This window comes from Pagrus major, chromosome 20 (assembly GCF_040436345.1).
Source record: "Pagrus major chromosome 20, Pma_NU_1.0".
In the NCBI taxonomy this organism is placed as follows: Eukaryota; Metazoa; Chordata; class Actinopteri; order Spariformes; family Sparidae; genus Pagrus; species Pagrus major.
In genome coordinates this window covers 5,793,339-5,806,685 of record NC_133234.1, presented here as the reverse complement: position 1 = coordinate 5,806,685, position 13,347 = coordinate 5,793,339, and positions in this window count along the sequence as shown.

Below are 13,347 nucleotides of genomic sequence, written 5' to 3'. Positions count from 1 at the left end.
TGAATAAGCGCCCAAGTCATGTTTATTTCTCGTGACATTCAATGAAATTAATGTCTTACAAGGTTGGATGTTGTAACATTTCTACAACACTCGTACAGTCCAGTGTACTTAAAATTACATCCATATTGAATGAGTCTGAACATCAAGATTTACACCAGTACCCACACCTGACTCTCATTCATTACAATCTTTTTTATTCTAATTGATTTATGTTACATGTTACCTTCAAAAAGAAAAACTGTACAAATAATCAGATCAACAGATGAAGAACAATAAGACAACAACACAAACACAACTCAACGACCTCTAACATTTGTATTTGCTTTTGCTATTCAGCTTGATTGTTTTCCATTGGAGATTAGTGAGTGAAGTTTTAAAATCCCGTCCCAATGATCACCTGCTGCTGAAAGTACTGATATTATTTAAAGGAAACAGTTATATTGATATTTGTTCCTCCTCTGCAGGCAAACCTAGTGAATGAGTGCCTCAATCTGCTCTGGTCCATGATTCTATTATAATGTAGTTAAAAAATATAAAAAATAAAAACCTTGCTTGGTTAAATGATTGCAAAGTACTTCCTTCATAGAGATAATTTATCAGGATTCCAACTGTCTTCCAGTCTCTTAAAGGGTCAACAGAAGAAGGAATAAAGTAGAGATTATCAACAGCTGGTGTGTGAGAGGAGTTTACATGTGATAGAAAATGTCTTTTTTAAACTGTTCAGTGTACTGAGAATGTACTCATAGTAAAGTTGTCCCTGGTAATTGTTTCATATTATTTAAAAATGTTACACTTGATAGTGAGAATGAACTTCATCCTTGAGAGTGCAGGTCTAGTCATATTGATTGAGGGTATTGTGCCACCCATCCTGATAGGTTTATCAATTGTATTGATCAGTGATAATGTTGATTGGTTTGACCACAACCATAATCTTTCCCTACACAGTAGTTGCAAGGCATTAAGACTGTAGAAAGAAATAATAATGATTCAGTTTTTTTCATAAAACAAAATCAGGGTTTGCAGAATTGTCCAATATCAAAATTCTTGTCTGTCGAGAAGTTAATGCTTTAGTTTCAGAATCCATCACTGATGCAGGCTGCAAGAAAATACCTTTCACTTCACACCATGTTAATGTCATAAAGTCAGAGCAGAAACAATAAAAACACTGTCCTTAAATGTGATGGTGGGGGAGCTGAGTTTAGGTTTGTTCTCCTCTTTACAACACAGATCTCTACATCTTGAGTGTGTTTTACTCTGTGATTTTAACACAGTGGTTTTCACAGTGTGACTGCTAATCAGTGCTGGTAATAGAAGAAGTGTCAGTGTACAACAATGACTGGGCCAGGCTGATAAGACTTGAGTCACACTTTTGATCCATTTCCTCTGAAATTACATGACTCTACTCAGACACAACAATAGTAGCTTTGTGTGGTCAGAGAGGCAGGATGTGATTTATGATTTGATGTTTCTGTGATGATTGTGAAATGGGGCCTTCATGCTACATTTTCCCACAAGTTACAGTGGAGCATACTTGGCATACTTCAATAACAGCTTGTTGAAAGCATACTTTAAATCTAACGGAAACAGCATCATGTAGAAACACACCAGCCCAACAGTGACCAACACCACAACCACACCACACCACAACCACAACCTGTAGACTGGTGCCTCGTGTCAGTGTCCTCTCTATAATTATAACTAAGTGACAAGGCACATTTCTCTAAGTGGGCTTGACTTCAAGAGATAGTTCAGATGTTTTTGACACAGAGTGGGATCAATGATTCGCTGGTAACGATATCTGTATGACCCACTTCAGAGTGGCTTCAGGCACCACAGGGAAAAAATGGCAAAGTTCCCAGTGTGAAGCTGGTGAGGTATAATATCTTTGTCACTACACTAGTACCACCCACTGGTCTGTTGAATCACATGAGGAAGGGACCGGACCGGTCTGTGCATATGTGTTCAGCGTGTGACATGCATTACACCGTCCTGGTAGTCACGTACTGATGACCAGATCAGCCAAATACAGCAGCCTGGCCAGTGGCTCTACACCTTGACACTGTAGCATCTTTTCATTAAGCGTCCCTTTAGTTATATAGTTACAATATACAGTTATTTTTTTTTATTTTTAGCACAAACTTTTTTAATTTATTTTACCGCTGGGGAGATGGTCTTCGTATAAAACTGGGCTGTTTATGCAGCAGAAAGACACAAACAGAGAAAACAGAGAAAAAGGCCCGTGGTTTTCTCTTTTGCTCAAAAGGTAGAAAACCTACATTAACCAGAATGCACTGCACCACACCAGACCATTAAACACTGCTGACGACTGGTGACTTACAGTGAGTTGGGTGGCACTTGGAGTCCGTTTTAAACAGGAAACAGTAAGGCAGCCAGCTGGTAACAAACAACATGGTCCAACATCTGAACAGTCACTAAAATCTGTTTCTGAAACATGTTAGGAGAGAAGAGACCATGAACAGGACTGTGCTTCATATCTAATCAGCACTGCCTTGTTTTACTGTTTGATCAGAGTTTTTCAGCCTCCGTTATTCACAATACAGAAACAATACAGTGACTTCCAGTTAAGTCACCAGGGGATTTTGATATTTGACAACGCACATGACTCATGAATGAGTTTCTTGAAATTAAATAAAATTAAAAGAGAAAAGAAAATAATTATTCCTCTTTACTTGCAGCTTTTCACACGACAGACTGAATATCAAAATGTTATAGTATTTAAGTAGTGATGAGCCCCTTTATGGGAATGTGAACAGATTTCTATAATCTTACCACATTGGAAAGGTTTTTATTTCCCAGCAGCCACCCACCTCACCTCAGAAGATATCCTTTAATATTGTTCCTAAAATGTCACTTGTGCCCTAATAGCACCTTAATTCAGACGGATGTTTGCGACGTTTGGCCGTCAGTATTTATTATCAGTGTATGTGCTCTGCCCGGCAGCTTGTTTGAGCAGCTAATCGTTCAGATGGACTCTATCTAAATTGGATGGTGAGGCAGAAAATCCAGTAGTCTTTTAACTACCACGTGAATACTTTTAAAACCTCCCTATCTTCCATTTGGATATGGCCTAATTGAAAAGCAAATAGTACACATGAGTGCACCCATGAATCAGTGAGTGATATCTCCTTAGCTGCCGGAGGAATGAATCTCTCCTGCCAGGCCTCCTCGTTCTCTCGCGTGTTTTCCATTGCTTCAAATGGCCTCGCTCACGCACAATCTATTGGATTATTGTTTTGGGGATTAATGTCTCGATGTAGATCCTTTTCACACACACAGTAAGTGGTTTCTGGGAAGACTCCAGGCCTCTCTGTTGACTCACCAGATGGGACGCTGAACAAAGACAGGCTGATACACTGAATGTTCAAGTTGGATGTGGAGAAGATGAAAAGAAGTGAAATTCATTTGTAAAAAACAAAAGGGATCAAAAACTGATGGTGAAGATGAAAATGTTTGAAATAATAATAAGTACTTTATTACTTAAGTGTAACTTGTTGTATTGGCATCAGTGTTTGGGTCCATGTAGTCTATTGTATGAAATTACTTTCTGCAGGAGGCCTATTTTCTATAGAGGAGGGCTGGACATGAGCATGGTTCAATGTAAATGTACATACATGACTAGTATTTCTCCTTCCTGCATCATTAAAAAGGTGTTTTTGTAAAAAATGTTAATTTGTCTTCTAAAAAAGTCCACGGTACAGCAACAATATCCCAATCTAAATCTAACTGGACCAGTTCCTTCATGACCAGAATCTGACTCTGTTACATATTAGATCTTATATACATCATACATACTGAACTAAGTCATGACATAAAGAAAATAATAATTTTATTATTTTAACAATGTACTTGTCCTGACCTAACTGATTAAGCGATTGATAAACAGATTAAATTAATATATTTTACCATTTATGTTTCTAGCATAACGCTTTATGTTCCAGGAAATGCTTTGTGTGTGTGTGTGTGTGTGTGTGTGTGTGTGTGTGTGTGTGTGTGTGTGTGTGTTAATAGACAGAAGGTAATGGTAATTACAGTAGAGATAATGGACCTGTTCTGAACACTGAACACTTCTGTGTGACACTATAACTATTGTACCTGTTGTAACCTGTCAGTCTGACTCTTAACACTTGACTGAGACTATCTGCTGAGGAAGGCCGGTCAGTGTCAGGGGATCACTTGACTGTTGGACTGTTTAAGGCAATGGGATCTTTAAATTGCTATATAAATGTATTCAGATGGTTTGTCAACCTACAGGTTATTCTGACTTTCATTTTTTCCTGTAATTGGACTGCACCCTCTTTGGAAAACATAGTCCTGGTCAGTGTCGTTGTAAATCACCTCTGTAATGCAGCTCCTGTCAGTCCCAGAGGCTGTGTTCAGACCCAGTCTGGTGTCCAGCCATGTTCACTTGGATCCTGCTGAGCCCGTCTGCTCTCCGTGAATCCCCACATGATCCAAAATTGCAGTCCTGGCAGACTTAGCTTATACGTCCTTCTGTCAAATTTTTATATATTGTCTGAACTGTGCAAGATACAGTTTCAAACCTTTATAAGTGTGTAGGCCGAGTTTGAAGAATGGTGTGGTCCGACCCATGAGAGCTGAGTTAGTGGGCATCACATCTGGTATGATATCATAGCAAGATGGTCTCTAGTTTTGGAGCTATCTTCTGATTCTGGGCATATTTTATAGGTTGCGCCTTAAAGAAATATAGTCATCTCTGAGCTTTTGTAGGGTAAGAATATCAGCAGAGTAGGGTGGGTCAATCCTGTGGCAGGCTGCCACAAATAAACCAGTGTCTGGAAAACACTGACACCTGGCTGACTGAGTGTCCTCTACATGTCTCCGCTTGATGTATGTTTTGCAAGGCTGGTGGGCACCTTGACTTGACGCGACGGTACTTGTGAGGGGCAGTATATGATGGCCTTGGAGTGTGCATATAGAGTACATTTCTAAAAAGTTTGCCATGGTCTACTGCCCTGCTGACATGCACATTACTGTTGTCTCTGGAGTACACACTGGTTTCACTTCTTTGTTTTGAGCTATTGTGCCGGCAGTGCCACTTGAAAGTCTGTCCACTCAGCTTGGACCGTTGCACTGATGGAGAGTCTTAAAGGAGAAGTCTACAGATTTAACACATGACTATCAGATTACTTTTTATGGGAGAACTCCTCAGCCTGTGAAAAATATCTTCTGATGATGTCATAGTGACGCCATCAGGATTATTTGAGTTTGGACTTGGAGACTAAAGATTTACTGTATATGAGAACGTCGAGGTACTGACCGGAGGCAAGGAGTTTAAAATACATTAGCATTAACCAATCAGGGAGCATGTAACAAAAATAAGATGTCAAGTTGAATTTTAGAAAATGTAGACAAAAATGGATGTGTTGAGCTTTTACTGTGATTCTCACCCCTCTGTGTGTCTTTCAAGACATGCAATACTGAAGCACTTCCATAGTATACGTGGTGATGGAGTGTTAGTAGGTACATTTACTCAAGTAATCAAAATCCAACTCAAAGGTGCTCCAACTTTACTTGTGTATTTCCATTTTCTGCTACTTTATATTTCTATTCTAAATTTTGGAGGCAAATATTGTACTTTATATTGGACCACTACATTTATTTGACAGCATTAGTCACCAGTTACTTGGTTGCAGGTTAAATGTATTCGCACTGAATCTAATAATCAGAAAAATGCTGAATATTGGATCTGATAATCAACCCATGATATACATATGCTTAATATATGTTAAATTTACTTTTACTTGTACTTCTGATACTTAATATCGGTGGCCTTTAATATTTTAACTCGGTATCTTTACTTTTCCTTTTACAACCCTTAGAATACACAACTGGTGGTAGAGATAGTCTCTTCACTCAAACAACAATGGTTATATATGTAATTTTCTCTTTTCCAATTTATTTTTGCATCTAGACTGGAGCTAATGAGGTTATTCATAGCAACATGTGGTCATTTTAACTTTTGTTTCTATTATTTATCCTGTGATCTCTTCTAGAAAGCTCATTTCTACCAGGGTGGAGCAGAATGACTCCATGATGACACCAGACCACAAAAGTTTGTTATCTGTAGATAAAGAAACATAATGAGACATTTATCAAAGTCTCGCAAACAAACTGATGATTGTTTTGTTACCAGATGATATGACATAACTAAATGATGATGAAAACATAATCAGATAACGAGTTCTGATCTTCATGTAGTAGTTAAAAAAGCCAAATACAGTTAAATCCATGAACAACTGACAATCAAATAGAGAATATAGTCTGAGAATATTCTATATAGTCCATATTATGACTGTAATCTGTACTGAATGTACACTATGATGTCGTCTGTGATATAAAGATAATGAGCCCTCAGATCCAGAGACTCTCTGCAGATAATCAGACTGAAGTTGCTCTGGTTCTGGAGCCAAACGAGGAGTTTCTCTGCCTCTGGATCTGAGGACAGTAACATCAACTGATGCGTTCAAACTACTACTCAGCCTTTCATCTAAACCCTGACAGGTCTTCACTACCAGTCAATCTTAGAGAATACTGTGAGAAGATGATGATGTTGGTGAAAGGGGATAGGTGGTCATAAGAACATATATTTTTTATTCTAATGTTTTTTATTACAGTGTATTATTTGTCTCTCTTCCTCTTTTTAAATGTATTTAAAATAAATTATTCTATCTGTTGTTTAAAGTGTCAGCTCAATTCAACTTTTAAATTGTAAAGCCCTTTTGAGCTTTTGTTTTGTAAGAAAGGTGCTTCATTATATTATCATATTATCAATTGTTTTACATAGTTATAATCACTATATATAGACAGTAAATACACATATATCAACCACAAGGTCTAAATATAATAACTAAGAAGTCAGGCTCGCAGCTATGGAACAATTTACTGCAAGAATAGAAACACAATCAGTATTCAAAAGTTTCACAACACAAGTGGCTTTAATGATCAACAAAAAAAATGAGCGTACTTACACTCACTCACACACACACACACACACACACACACCATGTACAGTATACACACTTACACACCTGCATATACACGTGTGTTTTATCTGTTCTGATGTTTTTGTCCTAAACTGGTCTTGCTCTTGTTTTAACCCAAGAACGGGGGCTGCAAACTAGATTCAGCAAGGTGCCCTAAATACTGTACACATACTGACTGCACTTCTTTTTCCTGTGTATGAGTATAAAAGACTCCTCTACATTGTCTCTGTTAAATGGGCAAACAAATTAATGGAAAAGATTTAAAATTCAAAACAGACAGTATCGGACGGATAAATAATAGTAAGATGCTGAATGCAGTGGAAGTAATGTGAACATAATGAAAAACAGTAAACTTGACCCACTTCTCATCACTAACTGTTCCTGGCTACAAGGAGCACACTGTGCTAATGGCAGGTTAATGTTGGTGTGCCACTCACTGTATCCCTCATGGTCCACCCAGGAACATTTGTCATCATTATAAGCTGTTTGTTGGCCACCCAGCAGAGCACATGAGCCGCTGTTTGTTCTCTTTCAACACCGATCAGTACACGGCCAATTTAACTGGTAGTTCCTCTGAGCTGAGAGCTGTAGACATGACTAACTGGTCCCAGGCTGCACTGATTAGTCTGTTTCCTACTGTGTGTGTGTGTGTGTGTGTCTGTGTGTGTGTGTGTGTGTGTGTGTGTGTGTGTGAGTGCACATTTGCTGAAGATGAAACTGTTCTCGACTCACCTGTGTCTTTACTGAAGGAAAAGTTCACCCAAAAATGAAACTTTCATTGTCTATTCCCTCCATGTTGATGAAAGTCAGGCGTAGTCTTGTAGTCCACAAAACATTTCTGGAGCTTCACGGTAAAACAGTGTTGCAGCATTCTCCTAAACAACTGAAGCAGCTGGAGACTTGATTTAAAAACCCAAACAACACTGAAAAAAAAACTAAACATAAAATGTCTCAGAACAGCTTGTCCAGCGTAATCCAATTTAATCTGAAATTAGGTTATTAATGCCTTTTTTAAACCAGTAGTATGTTGATTTGAATTTTATCCAGAGTCATACAATTCATGAGTCAGGTCACATGACTCAGCCTCACACTTTGGTGTTAAACCCTTTTTTAGTCAGTTCAGATATTATTAGTTGTTTTTTTTAATCAGTTTTAACTAAAAGTCTTTTGATCTTTAAGTTTTCTTCCTCAGAGAAGGACAGAAGCACCCAGAACAGTGACACAGTTGTTTTTTATTGCTAACATTCACTGAACCAGACTGAAACTGTGTGTTAACCACACTGTGATCATTCTTCACTTCTGTCCCACAAAATGCACATTATGTGTTATTTGCAGCACATTTTTTTAAATGCCAACACAGTTTTCAAAACTGTTGAAATCAAAACAGATTGATGGTAAATGTTGTGCATCTCTGCAGTAACAATATCACAACACACAGAAGATCTTCCCTCTCTATCTTATAGATGGAGAACGAGAACCGTCACTGTGCTGTGTCAGTAAGAGTGATCATACCCAACATACTGTTGATGGATTTTGTTGTAGTTATTATCACATCTGTGGAATTTCAGGATTTTTAAATTTTTTGTTGTTTCAACTTTTTATTACAGTATTTAGAAATAAATTACTACATGCCACGATATGTAAAAACATAAAGAATATTGCAGGGAATTGTGTCATTTCTGATTTTATTCTTGTTGTATATACTTTAAAGTTTAAAGTACAGTCCAACTTTTTGGAATCAGGGTTTTATAATGAAATACTGATTTATATAAAAATCATTCCAACTTTAAAGGTAACAGTATATTATTTATGCAGTGCTCCCTTTTGTGACAATTATTGGCAGTGTGATGGCTGGACGAGCTTCTTTTGAGACATGTGTGAAGTGTTTTGTGTTATTGTGTTATTCAAAGTCCTTCAGCCGTTCTTCTGTCCATCTGTTTCATTCTTAACTGTGTGTGCTTCTGTACAGCATCTTTACTTTGTGTGTGTTTTTACATAAAACCCTCTGAAACAATGTGATTGTGATTTTGGGCTCTATAAATAGAACTGATTTGATTTGATACATTGTAGGATATTTATGTTATTTATAAACAGATGTATAACCATCTTCATATTCCATTTTTCAGCTTATGTCCTTTGACTCTTACATTTACATTTACATTTTCTGTTTGTTTTATACTTCTATATAATTATTTAAAGCTGGAATGAATAATAAATGGTTGCTGTTTTTAACTGTCCTCTCCCTGCCTGTCTGATCTCACCGGTGCTTCAGTAAGAATATTTACCATTCTGATTTGTACGTCTCTCAGCGTCTGTCTCTCTGTCCCCCCTCCTCCCTCCGTCTCTGTCCCTCTCTGTGTCTCCGTGGCTGCTGGCGACACGAGTATCGATGTACGCTGTGTTTTCTCTCATTAATTTATCAGCTCAGCAGAGGAGGAAGGCCTCAGCGGGGGGAGATAATGGCTTCCATTTGGCCAAGGTCAACAGTCAACACATTCCTCAGTCGTTCAAATATAACCACACATTAACTTGTGTCCACCAATACCACAAGGGCACGCGCGCACACACACACACACACACACACACACACACACACACACACACACACACACACACAGAACTAATAGATTGTTAGTTGTGATTGTCCTGCTTGTCTTTAAAAGTTGTATCCTATTAAAGAGGTGATACTTAGAATATCACGTGAATATCATATTCACTTATGAGAACAACTACAGAGAAATAAAGCACTCTGCACACCTGATGGCATCTGATCAGCATCTGTTTGGGAGCTGAAAAGTACTTTTACCTGTTTAAGAGATATATCTGCTCAGTTTTTTAAGGTTTTGATCAGGTTACAATTTGGTTGTGGAAACTGTGATAACGGTCAGTGTCAGGTTTCAGTCACGGCTTCACTTCATTAATGAAAACAACTCGGTGATGACAAGGTAATGTTTATTTCATATTCCTCTGATCCTCTGTTGTAGAGCTCCATTCAAAACTATTAAAAACACATTAATGAGCTGCACTGTTACACTAGGTGACACACATACAAACACATACATGACTCAATCCTACATGCAGATACACAACAGAGCACCATGTGTGGATTCATCTGCAGATAAAAACAGTCCCAACAACTACAATGTTCATCTGTTTTTAATGAAACTACTGAGACCTTTTAAAAATGAAACTTCTGTGGGTAGTTTTGAAAGACATACGTGGTCTGGGATCCATTGACAATACACAAAATACACTGTAGAATAACAACATACTCTTTAAGAAATTAACCTTTCTAATATAAAGAACCCTTGAAAAAAATTAACATGATGACAACATCCACTGGTTTCTGAAAGGGATTAATGATCCTCAGATGTGAGATAATGTTCTCAGTCCACAGAGGAACAAGTAATCAAGTGTGGCAAGTATGAAAATATCTAGACATAAAAATCACTAAACTCAGAGCAACCTTGTGCCCTAAAGATTGCACTTGCACTATACTTCTAAATTGTAGTAAATTAGTAAAAAAAAAAATTTTTTTTTTTTTTGAGAAATTTGAGAAATGAGAAAGCTTCAAAGATGTGTTTAGGTTGAGGCTGCTACAACACTTTGAATAAGATGAAGGAATCAGGTATAAAGTAAAAGGCATACTGTCTTGTTCAATATTTAACAAAGCCCACCATCTTTCCTCACCTTCACCGGAAGCTTTGCAATGCCTAAGCAGAACCATAAAAACATTATTCATGTTTTAGTTGCTATGAAAACAAATGAAATACACTGACAGTGAATGTGTGAGTCATGACAGAGACATTGTCACCCAGGCAGCATTATGTCTCTGTAAACATGTTACTGTTACCAACACAAGGTTACCACAGTGATTATATTATATTATATTATATTATATTATATTATATTATATTATATTATATTATATTATATTATATTATAGAAGTCCAGATTCAAACATTCAAAGTAAAAAATAAAATGATATAAAACTGTATACGGTGTTAGATTGAGTCGTCTCTTCCTGGTGTTAAAGGCCCCGTTACAGTAACATGATGTGATTTTCTGACCTTACCACACTGTTCTACTTGATCTAATACTTGTCTTTACTCACTTAGTCATTATGTCCACATTACTTATCACACACACATACACACACACACACACACACACGCACGCACGCACATGGCAAGTAAAAAAAAAACAGGAACTAGGGAAGCACTGCCATGAGTAAATCACATAAATAAAACACTATCATTAATAAAATATATCCAATAGGGTAAAAAAATCTCAGACCTCCAGTCAGAACAAGTCCGCCCTGCACCCGTCCTGAACAGAACCCTCTCCATAACACCAGCTCAACAATCTGAGTGAAAAGCTGAATCCATAAAAAATGCACATGGATCTTAGAAAATCCCAGCCTCAGCATGCCCCCCTTCCCCTCAACGACAGCACGGACCCCACAAGTCCTCGCAATGGAGAAGATTTTAAATCTTGAGATACATATTGTGTATCATGGTATAGTCCAAAACTATTGACATGTTATTTAAGGCAGTATTGCTCTGCTCTAATCGCATGATGATTACAGGAATTGCCTAAAATTATGATTTAAGAATACTGCAATATTTGATGAAAGCATGTCAACTGCAGCTGTTTTCATTAACAGGTATTGTAGTATTTTATTCTCACCACTGGACCAATCAAAGCAGGAGTAAGACAGTGGGCCAGTGATGGTGGTGCATGTGTGTGTGTGTGTGTGTGTGTGTGTGTGTGTGTGTGTGTGTGTGTGTGTGTGTGTGTGTGTGTGTGTGTGTGAAGTGACCAGATCAATCGGGCACTTTGGAATCAAGCAGCTATCTGCTGAACATTTCACCCACCAACTGTGTGTGCTATTCCTCTGAATGTTGACTTTACCGTGCACAATTTGTGAAGCATTACACAATACAGAGGCTGAGATCAATGTGCATACTGTTGGTTTTGGACGAGTCTTGTATGTGTAAGGCCGTTGAACCTCTGTAACGTCCCTCAAACAAGTTCATGAGAGCAATGAGCTTTAAACATTAAAACCTCCAATCAGCCCAGTGTTCTCTCTACATTTTCAACAACAAGCCTCGCCAGCTGTGCTCATCACCTGAATTAAAAAGCACTGAACACATTGTCTGACTATCAATCAGTGTTCTGCTATCTGTCTGCTGTCCCGGCCGTTCTGAGGGTTCACTCAATCATTAACCTAATCTACTTACTGAAAAACTCCCACTCACAGTGTTTGCATGAGAGCTCAATGATAAGCTATTTGAAGTTGAATGTGGTGATGGGACAGCTATCGACGTGGACAAAACTGTTTGCTAATCTGTGGCTGCCTTTGATTCTTCCCAAAGTCAGGAGGCAGTGAACGGCAGACTGATGGTTGGGTCCGGCCAGCGTTTATCCTCCAAACAACGAGCTTCATGTTGTTTCACTGACACATCTGCTCCACCAGGACACTGCCAATGCTGAGAGCAGTTTGTGGTTCAGATCCTCCTGAAGAGCACACTGAGACTGAACGCTTCTTGTTGTCTATGAAGTGTAGATGGATCATCGCTCACTGTCTTACAGTCTTCTTATACCTGTCGTTTTTAATCAAAGTCTTTATACATTCAGATTTATCTTGTGTGGCCTGACCTCTCCCAGGTCACCATGGTGGACAGGTAGTTGTGTGGCTCAGGCACCACTTGGCAACGCCTCTGCCTGCTCCGTCGTCCTCCTGGATGCACTCTTCACATATATTTCTGTACATGTGACATCTGTTGTGTGTCTGAACATCCTCTGCAGCTCATCAGTTTCTTCGGTTTCCCCTCTTCAGTGGTTTATATGGGAGCTTATAAAGACTCCCCAAGGTGATGTTATTGTGATTTTAGTTAAATGAAATTGACTTGACTTGTCTGAGGTCAGGTGGTTAACAGAATTACCAGGTGTAATGTCCATTAAACCAGCATTTAAAACAAAAAAATACAACCAATTAGAAATATTAGTTTTAAAGCATTTCTTCAGGACACAAAGTCATCTGTGAATCAGCTTAAATACATGAAAGCTGACATAATGAATGGATCAGCTCAGTGGTACTGATTCATGTTCTGTTTCAAAATGTCCTCCAACAATGTAAAAAGTTACGCAAACATGTAACAGAATTAACTTTTCCTTTCTCATTAACTTGATGTAAATAAATTGGTTTTAGTTATTTCAGGTTTATTAAACTTAAAATGTAAAGTTTTTATTTCATATAAAATAAAACTTTTTTAACTTTTAAACATGAATTCATCTAACTTTTGTCTTTTGACTTGAA